The sequence below is a fragment of the Panthera uncia genome (genome assembly GCF_023721935.1).
Source record: "Panthera uncia isolate 11264 chromosome A1 unlocalized genomic scaffold, Puncia_PCG_1.0 HiC_scaffold_16, whole genome shotgun sequence".
Classification (NCBI taxonomy): Eukaryota; Metazoa; Chordata; class Mammalia; order Carnivora; family Felidae; genus Panthera; species Panthera uncia.
This window is the reverse complement of record NW_026057576.1, coordinates 38731854-38758363: the sequence shown is the minus strand read 5'-3', so window position 1 is coordinate 38758363 and position 26510 is coordinate 38731854. Positions and strand designations below refer to the sequence as shown.

At 33.9% G+C, this 26510-nt stretch overlaps 1 pseudogene; it reads left to right on the top strand.

Moving 5' to 3' along the window:
* The first annotated feature begins 6035 nt into the window (after positions 1-6035).
* Positions 6036-16470, top strand: LOC125934021 (40S ribosomal protein S24-like; annotated as a pseudogene).
* Positions 16471-26510: the final 10040 nt, after the last annotated feature.

The following is a 26510-nucleotide window of genomic DNA, read 5'->3' as shown; positions in this document are numbered from 1 at the left end:
AAAGAAGAAGAAATGTATAAAACTCTCACTAAGTTAATACCTATGTGGGATTTTATAGCTTTTACTCTATTTGAGGTTTTTTATAATACTCATCTAATTTTAGCGTGGTTCCAGTCAATGGCTGAAGTTTAAAGTTTGCTAACACCATGTTACTGCCAAACAGAACTTTTCCTCCCTTATTAACTAGGGCAATTTGAATATATTTTGGTAAGACTTCTCTATTTGTTTTTCTTTCCCTAAAAGGAGAAATGAAAAAAAACAAACAAACAAAAAACCAAGACGTATACTTGGAACTCTTCTGGTTTTTTGAGGTGTCAGGAGTCTCGAATCTACAAAGAGTCCACACACTAAGACTGTTATAATCAAAAGGACAACTAATAACAAAAATTGTCAAGGATGTAAAAAAATTGAAATTCTCACATGCTGCTGATAGAAATGTAAAAGAGTTAGACACTTTGGATTACAGTCTGGTAGCTCCTCAAATGGTTAAACACAGAGTTGCCTTAAGATATAACAACTGTACTCCTACTTAAATTCCCAGAAGAAATGAACCATATGACCATGAAAAAAACTTGTACATTAATGTTCATAGCAGCCTTATTCATAATAACCAAATGTAGAAACAATTCAAACTGACTAATGCATAAATAAAATGTGTTACATTGATACAATAAATACTTGGCAATAAAAAGGAATGCTACAACATAGATGACCCTTGAAAACATTATGCTACGTGAAAGAAGCCAATCACAAAGGTCTACATATTTTATAATTCCATTAACTGAAATGTCCAGAACTGGCAGATCTACAGATACAGAAAGTAGATTAGTGATTACCTATGACTGGAAGGATAGGGGACTGAGGGTAAGAGCTAAGGGATATGGGGTTTCTTCTCTGGGATAATTAAAATGTTCTAAAATTGATTATGGTAATGGATGCGTAACTCTAAGAATACACTAGAAGACATTAGCTTTTAGACCATAAATGGATGAATTGTATGGTGTATTGATTATTTCTCAATAAAGCTATTAAAAAAAGAAACTTGGGTCAGGCAAAAAGCAATCTCTTCTATTCCACCTGTATTCTCATTCCAATAGACATATAGTTTCATTTGAATATTTGTTACATTAGTAATTAAAGGTCTTGTTGACAAGTTTAGAAAACAATTTTCATTTTTAGAAAATCCCATTAATTCCCTTTCCTTTAACAAGAAACCACCTGAATTATATAACCCTAATGGTATGTACATTTGACAAATGTTTATGATTGATTTATTTCCAGAAGCATTTAAAGAGCTGTACACAGGGGCGCCTGGGTGGCGCAGTCGGTTAAGCGTCCGACTTCAGCCAGGTCACGATCTCACGGTCCGTGAGTTCGATCCCCGCGTCAGGCTCTGGGCTGATGGCTCAGAGCCTGGAGCCTGTTTCCGATTCTGTGTCTCCCTCTCTCTCTGTCCCTCCCCCGTTCATGCTCTGTCTCTCTCTGTCCCAAAAATAAATAAAAACGTTGAAAAAAAAAAAAAAAAAAAAAAAAAAATAAAGAGCTGTACACAGAGATGAAAGGACCATGTTTATAAATGTGGCATTATAAATGCTAATTTATTTTCCTTTAGAACAACATAGAAAGGCTTTTTTCCCATACACACACACACACACACACACACACACACACACATATAAACAAAGAGAAAAAAGAGAAAATACCAGAAGACAAATGGAGTATTATATCAATTTTCAAAATAATTATCTCTGAAATTTATATGAGCAAATTCCCAACACCATTGCTGACAATGGCTAACAGTTCAACTAAACTATTGTCTTGTGACCCAATAGGCTGGTAATGGGTAACTCAATTCCAGGAATTCTCAAGACAAAAAGACAAAAGTGACAAATATATAAAACCACATACTGAGTTGATTGGCTCTTTACAGAAAATTTGTTCTCTGTCCTATTTTACCTGACAGAGGCCAGATGGTCAGATAATCAAAACTAACTTAACTATCCTTGCTGCCACCAATGAGACAATAAATGTTAGCTTTATATAAAGCAGACATGATTTAACCAGATTTAGCACGTGAAAGCCCAAGTCCTTTATTGCCACACAGACCCAACAGGAGGGCCAAGGGAAGACATCTTGTGGCACTAGTGTGGAGGAAGTGTACCATTTTTGTAACTCCAATGGAGAGAGACTCATGAGAGCAGAGTCTCCAGTGAAACCTCCAGAAACAACTAACACAGATATAATAGGGTAGGAAACAATGCAGTTGATATTTACTTGCTTATGAATGAGAATTATCATATGTGGTTTGACTGTCACCTAATAGAAGCAAAAGGGAAGGAAAAGTTTATACAAGAAAACAAAAATATAGGCTGTGGGCAGATGAATTTTTGTTTTTAATGAGTGTTTTGGGTATTTATGGTTTTCTAAGAAACCTTGTGATTTGAACTGTAGGGGCACTGGGTAGGTGTGATACCTAAGAAATGGCTGCTAATACTCTTCTATTGGCATCTTCATATCAGCTAATCCAGTGGTTATCATTACTTGTTTTAATTCTAATTGTAATTATTTAGCAGCTATAAATATAAACTTTATCCTCACTCCAAACCACCAACATACATATGATTCAAATTTTGTTATTCTCAGAGATAGTGAAATATATTGCTTAAACTCATATAGATAGCAATTTTTAGACTAGGGATTAAGCACTGGATATTTTACTTCTTAAACTGTATTATTTCTATTAAAATAATACTTATCCTGATTTCTTGATTTTCTATCACCAACTGCCTCATCTTCATTGTCATCACTGGCTTTAGTTATATAAATAAGCCATGTCAATAATTATAAAAATATACTAATTAAATATCTAAAACATCTTTCAATGAAACATTAGAAACTTCATAAATCTTCCCTAGGAAAAAGTAGCATATCTAGTGATGTGGGAAACAAAGGCAAAAGAAAAAAAAATTAAGTTTCCTTACAACTTACAGCTCATTGACTTGAGACAGAGAGTGTGACCTTCCTCTAGAAACTCAGCTGCCTCGATGATGACATTTTGCTAAGGGCAAAAGGCAATTTTGCTTAACATTTTCCTGACCTCCAGGATCCTGTAAGTCCACTTTAACATATAAAAAGTTCCTTTGGAAATTTCCGTTCTCTCCACTCCCCAAATGTATGTTAACCATCATTCTCCAAGCATATAGCCCACTGGTATGTACCTAAAGGGTCTCATGACTGAGGTTTTACTAAACAGTAATAAATGACCTTTTCCTAACAATGGCTAGCCCCCTCTGGATCCTGGAAACCTTGCTTCCAAAATTCCTTGGAGCCTTGTGCTACCCCAAACCCCCTCTCCACTTGAAAGTATATAATCTGGCCTTTCTTCACAGCTCCGGTGTAGCTCTTTTTGCCCTAGGTCTTATCATCATGCTTTAATAAAACCACATTTTGGCACTGAGGATCTCTCAAGAATTCTTTCTTGGCCCTCAGCTCTGAACCCCCACATTTTCCACATCATATAGGACTGTAACTGTCTTATATATTCAGTCGTAAAACAAAGGGTTTTTACCCTTTATTTTACCTGGAAAGAATTGTGTTGTTTTCTGTTTATTCAGAGATTTGAAAGGATGGTATATATCTTTTATGAAAGTTGAGGTCTCTATTACAGAGCCCCACTTGCAAAGATATCCATGAATTCACCATGAATAATTCTTCAGACTTAAGAACTGATCACTAAGGTTTTACACCTCTATACATTTAAATCTCTTTCTTGTTGAGCTGAGTTTTTCTTTTAAAATATCAGTACAGCAAGCATTTTTAAAATGCCATGCATTAAGCTTTTTATTTAATGTGCAAAGTGGAGTAAGAAATATCTTGGTTGCTGATCATAGTCTCATGGTCAGGGTGCAATGTGTGTGTGAGAGATGGGCGAATGAGTGAAGATGGTAACTAAAATAATTTCAACAAATAAAGTGTCACTGTAGGCATCACTGTGCACACACAGGCACATGCACACACACATATGTAACTGAAAGTGACCGGAGGAGCTTTCCTAAATTAGTATCTCAGATACAGTTGGCATTAACTTAAAAAGAAAAAACCTGTTCTGGTTTCTAAGATTTTGTCTTCATTTATAGCGACACGGCTATGAAAATAATGATAATGCTCTACAATATAATCTGAAACACATTTATTTTAACAATGATACCTGAGTCAACCCTTCTTTTTTTAATCAACTGAGATGAATCAATAAATATCAATACCTTTATACATTATTATATAATTATTTATAGTTCTAGTATTTAAAAATTCTAAAATACACAATTCTGAATTAATATTAGTAATTTAAACATTGTTGGGGTGCCTAGGTGGCTCAGTCAGTTAAGCATCTGCCTCTTGATTTCAGCTTAAGTCATGATCTCACAGTTCATGAGATCAAGCCCCAAGTTGGGTTCCTTGCTGACATCACAGATCCTGCATGGAAATCTCTCTCTCCCTCTCTTTGCCTGCCCTTCCCCTACTCATGCATGTACACTTGCTCACTGTCTCTCTCTCTCTCTAAAATAAATAAATAAGCTTTAAAAAAAGTTAGAAAGTGGGGTGCCTACGTGGCTCAGTTGGTTAAGCGTTCAACGTCAGCCTAGGTCATGATCTCTCTGGTCCAGAGTTTTAGCCCTCTGCTGGGCTCTGTGCTGACAGCTCAGAGCCTGGAGCCTATTTCAAATTCTGTGTTTCCCTCTCTCTCTACCCCTCCCCCACTCAGGATTGCTCACATGCGTGTGCTCTCTCTCTCTCTCTCAAAAATAAACAAAAGAAAGCAAGAAAGCAAGAAAGCAAGAAAGCAAGAAAAAGAAAGAAAGAAAGAAAGAAAGAAAGAAAGAAAGAAAGAAAAAGACAGAAAGTTAGAGAGAAAAAAAGAAACATCATTTATTCCACAGTGTGGTAGTGAGGTTGTATCAGAATTATAGTAGGCAAAGAAATCATGTTATTATATTTAGAGGTAGAATATGAAGTTATCAAAAACAGCCATTGATGTTACTATTATTTCTCATTTTAAAACAAAATCTATAATTAAAAAATATAATCAATGAAATGACTATTGTAATAAATCTAAGAAATCTTGTATCTGCTAAAAAAAACTTTGAAAATGATGTAAAAGGTCACTTTGCAATGAGGCACATGAATTCTGCCAATTAATTAACAGATGTCAGAGTTAATTCCTTTTACATTTTCTGACACATTATTATAATACTATTAGCGTATATTTAAATCTGCATAGTCTGGAAATAACAGAATAACAAAGAACTGAATTCCATACTATGGAAGATTTGAAGAATTAATTTTTTTTAAATGTATCATGGACACTGGAAAATGCTCAAGCTAATGAGGCCATACACATTTTTTTTAAATATTACCTTTTGATGTGTTACATGAGCACATTTACATACTATAATCAATAAAAGGCTTATCCATAAATGAGCTATTATATGCTTAAGGAAAATATTCCCCTTATTCATCATCAAATATAATAATAACACAAGAAAAAATTTTCTGAGAACAATTTTCCCTCTCCAGGATTAATATAAAGCAGAAAGTAGGACTGTTTGATATTTCTACATTTTTATTATAGTTTAAGTTCCCTATGAAGATTTTAAAATTTTGGAAAGGTTAGGACTGAAGGATTAATATTGCTTTTTAAAGAATGTAAAAACACAGTATAATTTACAATAAGAAAAAGCAATTTATAAAAATCATCTGTAAAAAGGGTTCTAATAGAAAAACTATACATTTTTAGTGTTATTTTACAAGTCTTTAGATGAGATTGCACAACACTACTCCTCTGATCAATTTTGACCATTCCACAATTCTGTCACATGTATTCTGAGTGTTGTTTTAAAGGAAAAAGCTACTTTATTGTCACCTCTTCACTTTAAAGTGTGTAATTTTTCATGAACAAACATCAAGAAAATCACTGAGAAAATCAATAAAGCATAAACAATTTCAATTTTTAAATAATTTTCCAAACCAGTCGCTTCATGGCTTCCAAGTAAGTGAACGAATCAGGATTCAAAACCATTATTCTTTCTTGGACAATTAGGAGAAATATACTAAAAATTAATTAATTAATTAGTTAATTAATTAATTAAACATCACAAATTCAAGAGTACAGACTGAATGCTTATATTTTTAATTTAAAAATTTCATGCCTTGTTGGTTGTGTGTGTGTGCATGTGTATGTGCATATGTTTCAAAAGTACAGTGAATCTTTCAAGAGCAAAGCATTTCACGGAATACAGAAGAATTCTTCCCATGTTACAAGTATTTTCCAAATCAACATTTTCTAAGCCTGGAATTGTATGGAAACAACTTCAAGAGTGGTAACTTGCAATCTGTCAGTAAGTAAAATAGTGTAAGTGTCAAGAGCATGGACTCTGGAATTAGCCTAGTAGGGTTTCTTCCTGCTGATACTTTTTAGCTATGGGAATATCTACAAGTTATGTTAACATTTCTGTGTCTCAGTTTTCTCATCTATAAAATCAGGATTAAATAACAGTACCTACACCTCATTGGTTTTTGTGAGAATTACATGAGTTTCATGTGTAAAATACTTAGCCAGGAGCTTAATATTTGGTATTTTTATCTAAACAATATTTAAAATAATTATAAGATAAAAATACAAAAATAGAATTTTAAGTTTTAGATCCAGTGAAGTTTCATTAATCACATATTTTCATTAAACATCTGAAAATATTTCAATTTTTCATCTTTTTTCAATATTAAATAACATTTAAAAAAATCATGAATATGTTTATAAAGTATATATATGTTTAAATTTTTTTAATATTGAATAGATTTAATAACACAATGATCTTTAATACATTTGCTACTAAAAACACTGAAAAATTATAATTACCTTAAATTTGAGGTCTTAAATATTCTTATGTTCAGTTTTCATATTTCTCAAGGGAACACAATTTTATTAAAGAATATTTTATGAAATGGTTTGCAAACTAAATTAATGCACTTATTTTGCCAAGTAAAAATAAAATTGTATTTTTTGCTCTTGTAATCTCATCCAATAAATTCACTGAAGTAAAACAATAGGTCACTTTAATCCCTGAAGTTGCTATACACAAAAACTAAAAGGATGATGTGCATATTACTCAGTATTTAAAAAGAAGGCATATATACAAAAAAGGATATTTGAAAGTGCATATCAATAAAAGAAGATTATTATTTTCTAAATTAAATTATATTATTTAATGCATCTTTTTTCCTATCATATTTAAACTTATGTTTTCTGCTAAGCAAATATCAAATACTGTAGTGATTTGTAGCAATTAGATAAAATTGCTAGGTTCTTCTTTCACTGAAGCATCATTCCAGAAAAAAATTATAAATCCAAATGTATTGATACTTGTAATTATCTTTATAAATCCCTACACATCAGTCTCACAATGAAGACAGGTCATATTATTTCAAGACATGTGGGAAATGATTAATACTGTAGGGTTAGTGTACTTGAATTTTGTTTATCTCATCCATAATTTTCATCTTCTGAACTTTGAAGCCTTTCTGAATTCAGAGAAACTTCAATACAAAAATTAATTACTGCTAGGACAATAAGGACTTGGCCACAGTAACTTTGGTGTTCAAATTAAAGATAAAATGATGGATTTTTCTTATTTGAAGTGAAAACTATTCACATGTAATTGATCAGAAAAGCAAGATCAGTTAGTTATTGGTGTAATGACTTCATTTTTATCTCACTCTTTTTCTATAGGAAGCTATGTTTATGTCTTTCTATGATCCACCTATCTTTTTCCCATCTATATATCCACGTTAACTTTTGCAGTAATATTAACACATACCAAAAAATGTTTACACAATCCTGAATTATTCTTTGCAGTACCTTAAAATAATAGACATTATAATGCCCATTTCATCCATGAAGAGAGCTTGAATGTTTAATATACTCAGATTTCATAAAGTCTATAAAGGCAGGTATATAATTCAAACTCAGTTATTTAAATTTCAGAGCTGAGTCTTTCAACTATATCTATGGGTACTATAAAATTAAACAATATATAGAAATTCAACAAAAATGAATACATTTCATGTTTTTCTCAGTTCTTTTATGAGGTGTCCAGTTCAGCCAATCTTTCAAATACATCCAAATATTTAATGTGAATATTCCGTAATCTGAAAAACCCATGAGAATGTCAATGAGAGCAAGCGATGGCATGAGTACCTGCTGGGACTGAAAAGGACAGTCAGTTCATGGCAGTGCGTGCCAAGGCTATTTCGCTGCCTTTAATTCTCTTCCTTTGTCAAATAGTATTAGTCCACCAAAATGGGATACTACGACATAAGGATTTTGTAATCTCTATTTTCACATTAATTCCAATACTTCATCATATCACAGCATGTAAATTTATCATTATAAATTTAACCAATGCCATGAGTCATTGTTCCCAGGAAACAGATTTGCATGAAGGAGGTATATTTTTTTTGGAAATCCCTTTGCTCACGTCCATGTCTACCTTCTGTCAGTTTTACCAAAAAATTTGTCAATGCATAACATGGGTCACTATTTTCCTATCATTAAATACCAGTTTTCTTACTCTTTCTTCAAGCTTTCATAATATTTTGTCCCACACTTTCCATCTTTATACGATAATATCCTCTTCATCTGCTGCATGTTCCTACCCACCCCTCTTATCTACAAATTGTGTGTTTTGCTGCCACAGCATTCGATCCCTGGTAGCAATATCTATATCATAATTATGCTGCATATGGCAAACAAGACTGCATCAATATAAACTACACTTATTTAGCTTATAAGTGTGGTGGTCATCAATTCTGGCAGAACTCCATCGAGTAGATTTTTATCACCTAAGCTAAACTGATTTGTATGATTAGTGAGGCTCACTACTGACTGGTTTTGGTTGGCTTTAGCTGGGAGAAATTTGGCTAGTTTGTCTCCCCATGTCCCTCATCCTCCAGCAGCCTAACTCAGGCATGGTCCTTTGGTGATTTCAGACACATAAGAATTCAAATAAAAACACGAAATGCTTTTTCAAGTTTTTACTTTGCTACATCTTTTAAGAACAAAGGAATTTATGGCTGGGCCCAATGCCAGACTGGCAGGTTAAATGACAAAGGTCATGGATACAGGGAGAAGCAAAGAATTGGGGACAGTTAAACAACAACTCTACCAAATCCAAATGTGGATTAAATACACACACACACACACACACACACACACACACATTATGAACTCTCTTATTTTTCAAAACCTTAATGTAAATGTTTCCAGATGAACTACAAAATCCTTTAGTCAAGTTATACACTCACACAAAACCTGGCTGAGTATAGCTTAGGTTACATTCATTTTATACACTGATTCATATCTTCATATTATTATTTTTCATTCAAGACTATAATTGGAATGCCTATTTATTTAAGATATTTTTCTTGCCTCTCAATAGTTTTATGATTTCTCCAAAGAGTTACAACACATTTTAAGTTCCTGGCTATCTCTCTCTTTCTCTCCCTTTCTCTCCCTCTCGCTCTTGCTCTCTCTCTCTCTCTCTCGTCATTGTTGTTGCTACTAAAACTGTACTATTTCCCCCACTATATGTTCATTTTATTATTTTGTTTGATAAGGCCTTATTTAATTTTATAAATGATTTAAATTTTATAAGTATCATTTCTTAACATTAAGCTTAAAATTGATAGCTTACATTAAGCTATCAAAGTATTGGAATGACCAATGTGGGAAGCTGTGAGTAGTTTGGAAGGTGTCTGGGTAACGGATCAGGAAGATAAGGATATTAGTCCCTGTGCTGTACAAGATAAAGTTTAGCTTGATTCAAGACAAAACCCATGATAGAAAATCCAGGATAACAGACTAGAGCATCTCAGTAGATCATGTAAGGAAATAGAAGAGACTTAATACAAAATTTGGCATATGATGGATTATGAACTCAGACATAGATTTCAGATGGCAGGAAAAATAATAAAATAAATAATGTTCATTAGGTATGTGCTACATTAAAAGTATTCTTATACATATCTATTAATTTAATTTTCATAATATACCCCATGAACTACTATTATTACAGGACTTCCCAAATGAGGAGGCCATAGCCCAGAGAATTTAAAAGACTTAGCCAAGATTGCATTGTTACTAAGAATGCACCTTTCAATATTGCTTTTTTGTTCCTTAAGAAAAACAACCCTTTTCAAAGGGTGTACAACTACATATTCTCATGTTTGTGGAAGACAGCAAGTGATAACAAGGAAACTGAGTTAAACATCCAAGTGTCTCCCACAGGACATTTGATATTAAATTATAATTGTTTTTTTTTTTTTTTTTTTTTTTTTTTTTTTTTTTTTTTTTTATCTTTCCAGCTGGTGAGGCTCTGGCTTCTGATCTTGTCTACATTAAGTTCAAATTTATGCCATCTTTTCCATTGGCAATTGCTAATCCTCTCATGCAGGGAGGGATATATGCATGAAAACTGAGCTTCTCTAAAAACACCATAAAGTCTCACAACTCCTACCCTTTATTACTTGCCTTTCCAACTTTCTGGAATGTTGTATCAATACACTTTTTTACTTTTTCTTAAAAACCTCTGAATCATTACTAAGACTCAGGTGAAACAGAACTTCCTCACTAAAATCTTCCCTGACTTATCAAGGAAAAATAAGCTGTTCATCTATGATTCTGTAACAATCAAACCGTATCTTTTTCTTACTATGTTATGTAATTTCTGTTTGCAGCCATCCTCTCTAGCAGTTCCTTTATTTTCCAAGCTCTGTATCAGTCTTGCCTAGTACAAGTCCCTTTAACTTGGGGCCATGATGGTATTTGAGTTTGTATCCCCAGGACTTAGAATAGTTTCTGGTAAATATAAAACACTGAACAAACACATATAGAGGGAATTAATAAGGGAATCTAAAGGGTTTTCATTTAATTTTTTTTTAACTCAGCAAGAGTTAACTAGCATAAAAAAGGGAGAAGACATTGTAATAAATTAACTTTTACTTTGTACACCCTCTTATTCATCATTATGGCAGAAATTAGTGAATTACATTACTTATAATTACCCAAAAAGAAAAATCGTCCTGCCTTATAACTGCTGTTGATTATGAATTCTGTATTCTAAAGACTCGTTATTCAAATATGGTATTTTTGGAAAACACAAAAATATGCTTTAGTATTACCTCACATCACAGGAAAGTTTTTCTACTCAAGTCATCAATAGCTTTGCCAGAAGAAATAGCAGATTCTCAACAGTACCTTCTGCTTGGTACTTCTCAATTAATTAACTTCGGAATGAGTGAAGAATAAATTCTCAAACAATATCAATGACTGTAAAATATTTTTTCCATTGAACATATAATACGTTTATTCATCTTGCACATTTAGGCCGTCCCAGGCATTTGCAGAAACAGATGTTCCTGAGAGTATATCAGCGTACAGACATCAATGTTATGCTTATCTCATATATGGAGCCTTAGTTTCTAAGCTAGTACTTAAATCACATCACAGAATATTTCAGTGATTTATACAGTCCTTCATTTCAGTAAAGTAGAAAACAGTCCTCAAAAGCAGCCAGCCATATAACAGACCTAGAGGTACAGAAAAACCACCAACAGATTTGCCAAAGAACCAGATGCTGTCTTTGGAAGAAAATTTCCCAGCTTGGCATCAGGAGCTTACAATGTCATCCAAATGATTCCTCCACACTTTGGAAGACAATATTTTCAAACAACCTAAGCACACAAAAACCCATTGGAATAGCACTAAAGCTAAAGCATAAGTAGTCTTTGGAGACTAGAGTAAGGTATACAAAATGCAACTTAATATGTTTTTTTTTTTAATGTAGATTAGAAAAATAACAAAAGAATATTTTAAATGCACCTTATTTTTATTTTTTTTAAATTTTATTTAAATCCAAGTTATTTAACATATAATGTAATAATGATTTCAGGAGTAGAACTTAGTGGTCCATAACCTACCTATAACACCCAGTGGTTATCCCAACAAGTGCCCTCCCTAATGCCCATCACCCATCCAGACCATTCTGCCATCCAAAACCCCTCCATCAACCCTCAGATTGTTCTCTGCATTTACATGCACTTTAAGTGAAATTATGGTAGGGATGTGTGTTCAGAAGAACCAAGTGCATGTTAATACCAATCTTTATCTTTAACATATATAAAATTATTTCCAAAGTCTGTTACATCTGTGGGGTATAACAAAAACAAAATCAGAGTTATATCCTTAGTGGGAAATTGATCCAGATAACAGATAAGCTCCTGTGTGTGTGTTTGTGTGTGTGTGTGTATTGTTTTATCTTTATATCATTTTTGTTTTATGATCATTATTCCAAAATCCTAACAAAATCTGTAAAACTCAGTTTACTATTTTAAAGAAGGAAGTAGAAAATACAAAAGCACACAAGAAACATTAAGTGAAGTTTTTATTTGTTTTGAATACAAAACCAGGTAGCAGTTAAACATTTAAGAATAAATTATTTCTCCAGAAATATTTCTCCGGAAAAGATAAGATCTTTTGATAAATACTGTTATATTGCACATAATTTAGAAATACAAAATTTTTAAGAAATATTCATGTTTTTAAGAAATATTTGTTTTTCATTATAATATTTACATTCTAGTAAAATATGTATAGAAATTGCATATTTATCTATTTTTATAAATGCATGTAAACGTACTTTTTTTTTTACTATAATGAGAATCACTTGGCTTTTATATGATCTAATTAGGTGAACTGAATCAATGTTTTGGATTTGTTGAAAATTTGGGAATATGCTTCCTGTATCTCCCAAAGTGATATGTATGATTTTCTAATAATAGTGAAAATAAATCCCTTCAGAACATAGTTGCCTGAATTTTATTTCTCAAGGAATTAAAAATTAATTTCCTAGTACTGAAAATATTGGTTTATACATTTTATTTTTGAAGCAATGTGAAAAGGATCATCCAAAGACATATAAAATTGATTCAGGACTATCTTATTTAAGAGTAATTTATGTCCTTCCTTTATCTCTACATGAAATTTGTGGATGATTTTATTTAAGATGCTTTTCATTAAACGGGGTCAAATTCCTGTGAGCACAAGTCACTTAGGGGAACAAAACTGACAAGTTCCCACGATCAGGACTTTTCAACTAGTTTATCAATAGTTGATTTCCTCAGCAGGTCATTAGAGCCTGCTGCACAGATATGAGCACATTTAGCAATAAAGTCAACAGACCTAAGAGCCCCATCCAAGCATCAAATGAAGAAAGCAGCCAAGAGCTTTGCACAGACACAGATGTTAATGCTAAAAAATGTATTCCAGACCTTAGCATCTGTGTACTTTATCTGTCAGACATTCCCTTTGTATGGCTCAGCTGCTGGCTCTGTAGTGGGACATAAAGGAGAGGGAGTATAGGAAAAGACTATGAGTTGCATTAACTCTTTTCTATAAAAATACTGCCACAGTTTAATAATTCTATACTCTATTGTGTTAAATAATGGGTGCAGAGGTATTTCATGATTTATATTATGGAGAAATTAAGGACTTCTATATTGAAAGCAATATTCTGAGATTTACATAAAACATATAAACAAATCAGTTCAAAGGTATACTTTTCTGACATCATCAAAATATAATCAGATATTATATTAATTACATCCAGCATCTCAAGGCCAAGAAATAAGGGAAAAAAGACCATCACATTTAAAAACTTGAACTTCAAAGAGTGTCTTTTCTAAAATTGGTTATAATTTTGAAGTACAAATGATTTGAGTATATTTACATCACACAACAATTTAACATAGTAATTTCAATACCATGCACGTACATTTTTGACTAACAAATGTTGCCTTACTTGGTATTCAATAATTTTTTAAACCTCACTATATCTTCTAATGTCATGTTTCTTGGACTCAGGGCGCCCTATTCACTGCCAAAGCCATCAGGCCAGTCCTCTCCTGGATACCAGTAAATAAACAGTGGATAAGTAAGTCCACATTAATAATCCTTTCCCATGTTAAAAATTACACAGGAACAGCTCATTCCAAATTACTGCAATTTATAACTATAAGGATCTAAAGTGGACAACATTGCTAACAGGAACCAAAAGGACTTGATGGGTCCTTTCCTCTCCTAGCAATGATCATCTGCAAAGATGTAAATTGTCATGAGTGATGTAAAAGGTGACATTTTCCGCAGTTAAAAGGTATGAATATTAACTGTTAGATAATTAGTGGTCTATTCCCTCTATTTCTTACACTGCGTGTATGTACACATGTGTTACTCTAATAGAAAAACAAGGCAGTTTGACTAAATGTGAGAAAAGGTGGTTGTATGAGTAAAATAAATAAATTATATTCAGATCTTACTGTGTGACAGACCCTAACTTAAACATATTACATATATTTCTTACTGAATCCTTGAAAAAGCCAAAATGTTAAGTATGTTATATTCCTCTTTTCCTGTTAAGGAAATGACAACTTTGATCTAGCAAAGGCAACCCCACTCCCAAGTGGTGAAACTTGGACCCAAAGCTGTGGTGTGTGATTCCAAATTCTATGCTTGATCACAGTTTGATCTGTTGTGGACAAGTAAATGTTTAAGAAACTTCTCAAGGAGCAATGGGGAGAGCCCTGATTTCTAGCATGATCAAATTTTGTGTAAGTCCCTCCACCTCAGTTGATGTTAAGCTATCAAACAGTCATTAGTGAATATGACATTGGGAAGAAATGTACAATTGCTCTGGGAAGCCAGTGCAAGCAGGGTCTAGAATACAAGTGCAACTTATGGTAATTTAGTCCTTTCTGAAGCCTATCAACTGGATAGAACAAATATCTACTGTGAATTCTATTTTTTAAAAGGCCTTAACTGCATAAATAGTTGCTGCAGCCCATCAGTGATGAATTTCTTAGTCCCTAAACTTAGTGTAAATGATTTTTTAAATGTTTAAAATTAAGCAGCATTTAAAATGAATTTTTCATGTAAGTCTAGCGGTAATATTTAATGAAGTCTTCATACTTATCCTATTAATTCACTAAAACTGACACTTATCTTTGAAACTGTACTAACATTTGGCCAAAAAGTAAACTGTTTTGTTCACATTTTTCAACAATATACTTTGATATTTTCAACAATATACTTTGGGACTTACCAAACGGTCTATACCATCCTTCAAACATGTTTGACAGCTATTTGTTTTATGCATTATAATTCAATAAATGCATATTAATGATAATAGTAGTTTTAAATAGTTTCATAATCAAACATTTTTTATCTGATATATGCATATAAAAGTGAAACATTTTGGTTACTTTGTGATGGAAAGGTATTTTCGATAAACTATAACTCTAAACTTTATAAAACTTATAGACATCTCAATAACAATATATTCCCTGATTTTTACCATGTGCCTATACATCCCAGTCACATTCCTAAAGTCATTATGAATTAAGAATATTCATATGAATGTTCAAAAAATTTCACACATCTGCCAACACATTAAATCTTTTCCAAAATGGAATCTAATTGTATACACTTGAAACCTTATATCATGGCTTAATAATATAACTTGGGGAAACTGTCACATAAGCCCTTTGGGGTCATCTATTGAATAGACTACAAATTAGCTAACCAGTTCCTCACTGATGAATTTAAATCATTAAGATGCTAATAGCAAGAAAAACTGTCTAAAATCATAAAACTTCTAAGAGAAAACATAGAAAAGAAACCTCATTGACACCGACCTTGACAATGATATTTTTTTGGGTATGATCCCAAAAGCACAAGTAACAAAGCAAAAAATAAACAAGTGGGACTACATCAAAATGAAAAGCTTTTGCATAGGCTCGGCCGTCATCATGAATGACACATAAGTATCCAGACCAGTAAGTTCATGAATAACTGACTACCTCAGCGCAAACAGACGGTCATTGATGTTCTTTACCCCAGAAAGCAACAGTACCTAAGACAGAAAATCGGGAAAAATTAGCCAAAATGTACAAGATCACACACCATAAAGATGTCATCTTTATATTTGGATTCAGAACCCATTTTGGTGGTGGCAAGACAACTGGCTCTGCCATGATTTATGATTCCTGGGACTATGCAAAGAAAAACAAACACAAACACAGACTTGCAAGACATGGCCTGTATGAGAAGAAAAAGTTGTCAGAAAAACAGCAAAAGGAATCCAAGAACAGAATGAAGAAAGGCAGGGGGACTGCAAAAGCCAATGTTGATGCCGACAAAAAGGAGTAAAGATTCTTGGGGCGCCTGGGTGGCTCAGTCGGCTAAGCATCCAACTTCGGCTCAGGTCATGATCTCGCGGTCCGTGAGTTCGAGCCCCGCATCGGACTCTGTGCTGACCACTCAGAGCCTGGAGGCTGTTTCGGATTCTGTGTCTCCCTCTCTCTCTGACCCTCCCCCATTCATGCTCTGTTTCTCTCTATCTCAAAAATAAATAAACCTTAAAAAAAATTTAAAAAGAAAAGATTCTGCAGTGACTATCTGTGGTGATCGTGCAGATTTTTCAGGAGAGGATTAATAACCTAAAAACAAAAAAATAAAAAATAAAATAAAAAGCTACTACATAGCAAAAGAAATAATTAAAAAAACAAACAAAGGCAGGCAACCTACACAATGAAAGAAAATATTTGCAAACTATATATATATTTTTAATGTTTTTAATGTTTATTTATTTTTGACAGAGAGAGAGAGAGAGCGGTGGGGTGGGGGGGCAGAGAGTGAGGGAGACACAGAATCTGAAGCAGGTTCCAGGCTCTGAGCTGCCAGCACAGAGCCCAATGTGGGACCCGAACCCACAAACCACGAGATCATGACGGGAGCCCAAGTCAGATGCTTAATCAACTGAGCCACCAAGGTGCCCCGCAAACTATGTATCTAATAAGATGGTAATATCCAATATATATGAAGAACTCCTACAACTCAGTAACAAACAAAAAAAAGCAATCTAATTAAAAAGTGGGCAGAAGAAGTGAATAGACACTTTTTCCAAATAAAACATGCAAATGGCCAACAAGCACATGAAAAGACGTTCAACATCACTAATCATTGGGGAAATGCAAATCAAAAGTACAGTGAGGCATCACTTCACACCTGTTAAAATGGCTAACATCAAAAAAACAAGAGATAGGGCACCTGGGAGGCTCAGTCAGATAAGGATCTGACTCTTGATTCAGCTCAGGTCATGATCTCATGATCCTGAGACCAAGCTCCATGTCTAGCTCTGTCCTGATAGCATGGAGCCTGCTTGGAATTCTCTCTCTCTGTCTCTCTATGCTCCTATCCCGCTCCCTCTCTCTCTCTCTCTCAAAATAAAGATAAGTAAACATTTAAAAAAAAAAAGACAAGAGATAAATTTTGGCAAGAATGTGGAGAAAAGGAAACTCTTATGCCCTTTTGGTGGGAACATAAATGGATACATCCTATGGAAAACAGTAGGGGGATCCTCAAGAAATTAAAAATAGAACTACAATATGATCTAGCAATCTCTCCCCTGGGCATATATCTGGAGTGAAAACAGGATATTGAAAAGATATCTGCATGCCTACATTTATTACAGCATCATTCACAATAGCCAAAATACCAGAACAAAGTAAGTGCCCGCCACTGGATGAACAGATAAAAAGATGTGGTATATTACAAACAATGGAAGATTATTCAGCCATGAGAAAGAATGATATCCTTCCATCTGCAATAACATGGACAGAACTTGAAGGCACATGCTAAGTGAGATAATCCAGAGAAAGATAAATAGAGTATGATTTTCTCTCTCTGTCTCTCTATGCTCCTCTGGGCATTTGTTAATTTTGTGTAAGGGGCAAAAATTGTGAAGACTTAGGTAAAGTGTCACAGACAGAAGAGCAATCTCATAGCGCATACAAACTAGATAAACTTTGGGTGGTCTCACAGGGCTAAAATGATAGATGATAAATAGGTAATAGGTAGATAGATAGGCAAGTAGGTAGGTAGGTAAACAGATAACAAGAATGTCACATTCCTGGTGAGAAAAAGGAGATAAAGGGTCAGAGGAAACCAGTACTGCCAATCTCCCCACTAATACATTTCCCAAATTCTGAAGGTGTTAGGGCAGAAGACTGAAAATCAAAGCTCAAAAATTCTACTTGGTTTTCAAATGTTGAGAGAAAACACACAAAAGTTGTCATGTCAGTTATAAATCTTAAAGAACTGAAGTCTGGGAGACTTGGCAAACTGTGGTATCTGAACTGTCAAAACACTAATCACTTCACAGTCTGATTGGATTAAGGTGTTTATCTGCCACTCTACCTAGAAAAAACAATAAACCAACTGCAGAAAAGTGTGTGAAATCAAGAGCCTCTTAAGTTTTTTGAGTACATAATACAATAAAAAATTAGTAGGAATATGAAAAATCATGATTAAATACTTGAAAATCAAGCATTTAATTGATAATAGGAGTTTTACAATATGATTAACATGATTAACAAAATAAAAAAGAGATATAATAAATGAAAAAGTGGAGATTTTAATCAAAGAATAATGTGAAAAAGAATGAAATGGATAGTCTTAAGACTAAAATATACAACTGAATTCGACAACCCAAATGATTAGTTTAACAGCAGGTTATTGATGAAAAAAAAGAGGAGTGATAAGTGGAAGACAGTTAAATAGAAAATATCTAAAGGAAAGAAATGAAAATGGAAAATAGAGAACAGACTATTAGTGGCATTTATTCAGCACAAAAGTCTAGTATATATGTAATTTGAATCTTGAAGGGAGAAATGAGAGATAAGGCAAAAGTAGTGTTTCACGAGATAACTGTTTATAAAACATGATGAAAGATACCAAACCAAAATTTCAAGAGCCTTGCTAACTCCACACAGTACCCACTTTTATTTATTTTTATTTCATTTTTTTCAAATGTTTTTTTACTTTTGAATGAGAGAGAGAGAGAGAGAGAGAGAGAGAGCTGGGGAGGGGCAGAGGGAAGGGGACAGAGGATCCAAAGAGGACTCCGTGCTGACAGCAGTGAGCCCAATGTGGGCTAGAACCCATGAACAGCGAGATAGGGACCTGAGCTGAAGTCGGATGCTCAACTGACTGAGCCATGGAGATGTCCTTTCATTTTTTAAAAAAGGAAAAAAAAAATAAGGAGAAAGAGAGAGAAGAATGAAAAGGTGTGTGCACATATGCATACTATAGTAAAACTACTGAAAACAAAGAAAGTAGAAAGCCTGAAAGCAGAGAAAAAAAAAAAAAAGCATACATTACTTGCAAAGAAACAGTAGTAAGAGTTAACAACCAACATTTCAACAGTCAAGGAAAACCAGAAGATGTAAAAATGAACTACTGAAAGATGTGAGAGAAAAATTGTTGTAACAGAATTATCTATCCAGTGATAGTGGTTATAAAAATGAAGTTGAAATTAAAAACTTGCAAAATAAGTAAACCCTAGAGATTTACCATCTATATTAGAAAGAGTAGAGAGAGTTTTTCAGGCAAAAAGAAAGAGAATACAGGCAGAAGCAAAGAAAAACAAGAGGCTGGAAGAGCAATGAAAAGACTAACATAGGTTCTAGTTTTGTTTTTCTCTTCTGATGACATGTGCCTCACCTTTATGGCACTTACTTATCTAATTGTCCATCTGGCCCACAGAATTATAACTTCTATTAACACAGGGACTGTCTATGTTTTGTTTCTTTTTCTAATTCATGGAAACATTTGGCAATCTTTGTTTATAATTTAGATGTTAAGGTTCTTTATCACAGTTTCCTCATTTAGTGTCATGGTATGGAAAACACAGCTAAAGCTAACCAAGTACCCAGGTTTATATTTGTCAGCCTCCCGTAGAATACGACTGTGATCATGTGACTTGTGATGACCAATGAACTACGGGCCTAATGATATGTTTCCACTTCTGGTCAGAGGCTGTTAATAGTTTATTTGTCCCCTCTATGCCTCTTCCTCAGCTGAAAACCTGAAGACCACAGATTCCAGATGGCAGAGATTCAAGATGAATGAGTGCTGTACAGCTCACCTCAGAATTGTCTTGGCTAAGAAATAAATCTTTAGTCTGTTATACTGCTAAGATTTGGAGTTTGATAATAACAACAGCATGACCTAACTTAAACTGATAAAAATGTATGTATGATCTCCGTCTCTTTCTCTGCAATTTCACTTCAAAGTTGTAAATAATGGCATATGAGACATCTTCTGAACATGGGAATATTTTCTTCAAACCAGCAAAATATATTATTCTTATATTCAATAAATTTTGAAGTAACAATACCTATTTCCACCCTGAGTAGTCATTAGTAATCATCCCAAGATTTTGATACATAGGTCTGCTTTTAAGGTTTATTGTGTGTTAACACATCTTCAAATGCAATCTTGTTATGTAATGGTAAACACAAAAATTTCTATTATACAATGTTGAAAGTTTTTTTTTTTATAATTTATTGTCAAATTGGCTTACATACAACACCCAGTGCTCATCCCAACAAGTGCCTTCCTCAATGCCGATCACCCATTTTCCCTCTCCCCCACTCACCCCATCCATCCTCAGTTTTTCTCTGTATTTATTTTTTTCCCTTCTCTTCTTATTTTTACTTTTTATTTTTCTTTTTTCTTCCAATATATGAAATTTCTTGTCAAATTTGTTCCCATACAACACCAGTGCTCATCCCAAAAGGTGCCCTCCTCAATACCCATCACCCACCCTCCCCTCCCTCCCACCCCCCATCAACCCTCAGTTTGTTCTCAGTTTTTAAGAGTCTCTTATGCTTTGGCTCTCTCCCACTCTAACCTCTTTTTTTTTTCCTTCCCCTCCCCCATGGGTTTCTGTTAAGTTTCTCAGGATCCACATAAGAGTGAAACCATAAGGTATCTGTCTTTCTCTGTATGGCTTATTTCATTTAGCATCACACTCTCCAGTTCCATCCATGTTGCTACAAAGGGCCATATTTCATTCTTTCTCATTGCCATGTAGTACTCCATTGTGTACATAAACCACAATTTCTTTATCCATTCATCAGTTGATGGACATTTAGGCTCTTTCCATAATTTGGCTATTGTTGAGAGTGCTGCTATAAACATTGGGGTACAAGTGCCCCTATGCATCAGTACTCCTGTATCCCTTGGGTAAATTCCTAGCAGTGCTATTGCTGGGTCATAGGATAGGTCTATTTTTAATTTTCTGAGGAACCTCCACACTGTTTTCCAGAGTGGCTGCACCAATTTGCATTCCCATCAACAGTGCAAGAGGGTTCCCGTTTCTCCACATCCTCTGCAGCATCTATAGTCTCTTGATTTGTTCATTTTGGCCACTCTGACTGGCGTGAGGTGATATCTGAGTATGGTTTTGATTCGTATTTCCCTGATGAGGAGTGACGTTGAGCATCTTTCCATGTGCCTGTTGGCCATCGGGATGTCTTCTTTAGAGAAGTGTCTATTCATGTTTTCTGCCCATTTCTTCACTGGGTTATTTGTTTTTCGGGTGTGGAGTTTGGTGAGCTCTTTATAGATTTTGGATACTAGCCCTTTGTCCGATATGTCATTTGCAAATATCTTTTCGCATTCCGTTGGTTGCCTTTTAGTTTTGTTGGTTGTTTCCTTTGCTGTGCAGAAGCTTTTTATCTTCATAAGGTCCCAGTAATTCATTTTTGCTTTTAATTCCCTTGCCTTTGGGGATGTGTCGAGTAAGAGATTGCTACGGCTGAGGTCAGAGAGGTCTTTTCCTGCTTTCTCCTCTAGGGTTTTGATGGTTTCCTGTCTCACATTCAGGTCCTGTATCCATTTTCAGTTTATTTTTGTGAATGGTGTGAGAAAGTGGTCTAGTTTCAACCTTCTGTATGTTGCTGTCCAGTTCTCCCAGCACCATTTGTTAAAGAGACTGTCTTTTTTCCATTGGATGTTCTTTCCTGCTTTGTCAAAGATGAGTTGGTCATACGTTTGTGGGTCTAGTTCTGGGGTTCTATTCTATTCCATTGGTCTATGTGTCTGTTTTTGTGCCAATACCATGCTGTCTTGATGATGACAGCTTTGTAGTAGAGGCTAAAGTCTGGGATTGTGATGCCTCCTGCTTTGGTCTTCTTCAAAATTACTTTGGCTATTCAGGGCCTTTTGTGGTTCCATATGAATTTTAGGATTGCTTGTTCTATTTTCGAGAAGAATGCTGGTGCAATTTTGATTGGGGTTGCATTGAATGTGTAGATAGCTTTGGGTAGTATTGACATTTTGACAATATTTATTCTTCCAATCCATGAGCAGGGAATGTCTTTTCATTTCTTTATATTTTCTTCAATTACCTTCATAAGCTTTCTAGTTTTCAGCATACAGATCTTTTACATCTTTGGTTAGATTTATTCCTAGGTATTTTATGCTTCTTGGTGCAATTGTGAATGGGATCAGTTTCTTTATTTGTCTTTCTGTTGCTTCATTGCTAGTGTATAAGAATGCAACTGATTTCTGCACATTGATTTTGTATCCTGCGACTTTGCTGAATTCATGTATCAGTTCTATCAGACTTTTGGTGGAGTCTATCGGGTTCTCTATATATAATATCATGTCATCTGCAAAAAGTGAAAGCTTGACTTCATCTTTCCCAATTTTGATGCCTTTGATTTCCTTTTGTTGTCTGATTGCTGATGCTAGAACTATCAACACTATGTTAAACAACAGCGGTGAGAGTGGGCATCCCTGTCGTGTTCCTGTCTCAGGGAAAAAGCTCTCAGTTTTTCCCCATTGAGGATGATGTTAGCTGTGGGCTTTTCATAAATGGCTTTTATGATGTTTAAGTATGTTCCTTCTATCCCAACTTTCTCAAGGTTTTTATTAAGAAAGGGTGCTGAATTTTGTTCTCTGTATTTAAGTGTCGCTTGTGGTTTGCCTCCCTCCCTCTCTGTTTGTAACTATTTTCCTCCCTTCCCTTCCCCCATGGACTTCTGTTAAGTTTCTTAAGATCCACATAAGAGTGAAAACACGTGGTATCTGTCCTTCTCTGACTGACTGACTTCACTAAGCATAATACCTTCCAGTTCCATCCACGTTGCTACAAATGGCATGATTTCATTCCTTCTCATTGCCAAGTAGTATTCCACTGTATATACCACAACAGGACACAGGTAATGTATTTGTGAGTTGACTAGGGGATGATATCATAGAGATATTATTAACTATGTAAATAATTATGTAATTTATACAATATAAATGAAGTACAAATAGAGGCTACATTCCAACTCTACATGATAGTTTAAGAAGTATGGCCATAAAGTAATGACTCTGATTTTACATATTGCTGTGGAAGCAGAGTTAATGAGTATTAATTACCTATCCACCTATTTATGTACATGTATCTAATTATAGATATGTGAAATTTTATTATTCAGTAAAATATAAAGGTGTATATACTATAATATGAGGTGTAATTACAGCTTATCTGAAGCCACAGAGATAAGTTTTAACAAGTCTAGAAGTAGGAAATGTTTATGGAGTACTACAAATGTCAATTCCTGAAATAACAATTAGCTCCAAGGCCCTCATTGTTCTTTTAAAGGGGAGGGAGTAAATTGTGATAAAATAGTATCACTGTAAACTGTCTTGAAGCGTGCAAAAGCTGCAAGGTCATCACTGCTAGAGAGTTCAAAGAACATTTATTTAGAATTCTTTATATTCTCAATGATATGATAAATATTTTCCTAATTACTGAAGGGAATAATATTAAGGAAAAATTATAGATTTTATAATAAAAAAATCATCAGGAATATAAGATACAGAAAAATATTAACAGCTTTTAATTTGAATTGTTTAAAATTAATGTATGGTTACAAAAAATTAAAATTATTGAAGTACATAAAGTAACAGGGTTTCCCTCCCCTGACTAATATTACACTCCAGGGCCTCAAAGAAATACTGTTGACAATTTAGTACAATTTTTTGGACCTTTTTCAATGTCTGAAGTATAAACAGAGAGACAGTTAATTAGAAGACACTGCACTCAATACTATGCGTTATCTTTTCACTTATAATATACCATGAACACTCTATTTCAGAATACACATATATATTTCATGTTGATAAATATTATGTATTTTTCATAGCCTGGGATTATTATGATTTAAGGATTCCTCAGATGACAGACATTTAAAAAGCCCTTAGTTTCTCTCTCTTGAAATTACTGCAGTGATGTGTACAGTTATATTTATACTTGCCTACTTGTGTATTTCTGAAGAGTGTTCTGAGATCAAGATAATGTTTAAGTTTTGATATACCCTGACAAAACACCTTCCAAAAAGACTCAGCTATATATAAGTAATTTCTAAGATCTTACAGTACTCTTTTGATCAATCTATGGGACCAATTTCTAGGATAAACTATTACCACAGTATATTACTTACCTTAGATATCTTTAATGGTTTAGTATGTAATAGGAAAAGTCTTCATTTTTTATTTTTTCAAAATATTTCCTTATCAAACTTTATAATAAGCTTATTATACCCATAAAACTTTCTCAAGGGCACACCAGTTCCAAACCAATTGATTACTCTGACAAATAGAAAATTTCATTTTAAAATTTCTAACTTAAAGAGTAGGTATTTTCTCCATATAGGAGTGGATATGCATGATAAGCATGGGTATTGGATTTCTGCACTCTAGCAAAAAGAACCACAGTGTAGTTGATAGAAGTCTGGAATAATAGTCATGATAACTTTGCTCAACTTTGGTTCTGTGAAAATTAATAAAGGGAAACCTCACTAAAACAGAGGTCAGAAGGTTCAGCAGGGGGATCTCTCATGTCCAACCACTCATTGTCAATTGTATATCCAATACAAAGAGATGGACCTTCCACATCCATACTACTTTGTCACCCCTGCAGGAGAAAGAAAGGCTTTCCTCCTCCCCTAGTGATTGCCTAGCCTATAAGAGACCATCACAACTCAGCCAATGAGAAGTAACCATACTAGGAACTCCCAGTTCACTCCAGTGGACTTATTTGTTTATAACAGTCTTCCCAACTTTCCCTTTTCCTCTATAAAAGAATGTTCCTCTCCTTTGTTTTGCAGATTTGCCTATGGTTTTTGCCCCATAGCTTGATTATCCTAGATCACAATTCTATGCTTCTCCTGAGTAAACCCATTTCTGCTGGTATAATAACTGGCAGTTTTATTTTTAAGGTCAACAGTTCCCATATTTATTAACTTATTAACTTGGAAAATTTGTTTAACCTAGTTGAGCCTTGACTCTTCATCTGCAAAATGCAGAAAATGTTAATATTTTACCTAATGTGATCTTATGAGAATTAAGTAAGATTATCACTTTCAAGACTGTCCATTACATCTCATGCCTTAGTTAATGTCTTTTATTATATAGTTATTATTAATATTTTTTATCAAATATAGCCCCTAAGAGTTAAATATAACTTCTGGCTTTATGAGAAGGATTTTCATAAACACTGACCCAAGTGCCAAAAATGGACATCTGTGATCATTTAACAGAATAAACCTGCTAGATCTTGTGAATTGGAGTTAGTCTTTGGTTCCTATTCTTCCCGCTGTTATTTTTACTGTTTCATCTTTTAATATCCACCTCCAGCAGATCAAGTTTTTAGCTTTTAGCTGCTTTATTTCCCACATAAACTAGAGATTATTCTCTGCTGAAACTATTTCTCACACAGCTGTGTAATACATTTTCTAACACACATAACTTAAAAAGGATTAATTATCATTATGTCACCAATTATATGATGTTGCTGATGAGATCTGGCACAATTATTAAAAGAAACTAACTGCATGTTGAATGAGAAGATAAAAAGCTCATGACTATATAACTATTGGCAACTCTTTCTTAGTGCCTTCATTTAAAAGGAACAATATCTATATTCCAATTTTTAGACTATTTTCTAAGCTAATCTTTTCATAGATGCTGAATTCAAAGTCATTTCATTTTCATGAGTTCAGGTGAAAATTTGAAATTCATTTTAGTAGGAAAATACTTTTTACTTAACCATGGGAAATATTTTAGAATACACAATTATTGAGAACATGAGTCACTTAAACAGTTTTAATCTTTTTATTTCCAGTTTTGGGAGCTGTTAAACAAAAACTATTATGAATTCTATCATATTAAATAATTATAATAATTAATCACTTTATGATTCCATTCTAAAGATACTAGTGACCTTCCCCTACATCTCTATATTGCAGCTGCCATATTCTTGTACTACACAATGAAACATGATGGACCTCTGTACTTTCAAAGCTACTTCATCATATATGTTGACAATTATGTGCAATAAAGTAGTGTATCAAACAATGACATAGAGTTCACAGATGCTTATCACTCCAAACAAGACAGATTTTATGGCAACAGGCCCCTTAGAAGCCAGTGAAAACCATTTGAAGTGTCAAAATATATATATTGTCCAATAATGAAATATTCCTTTGCAATCACTTCGTGTAAA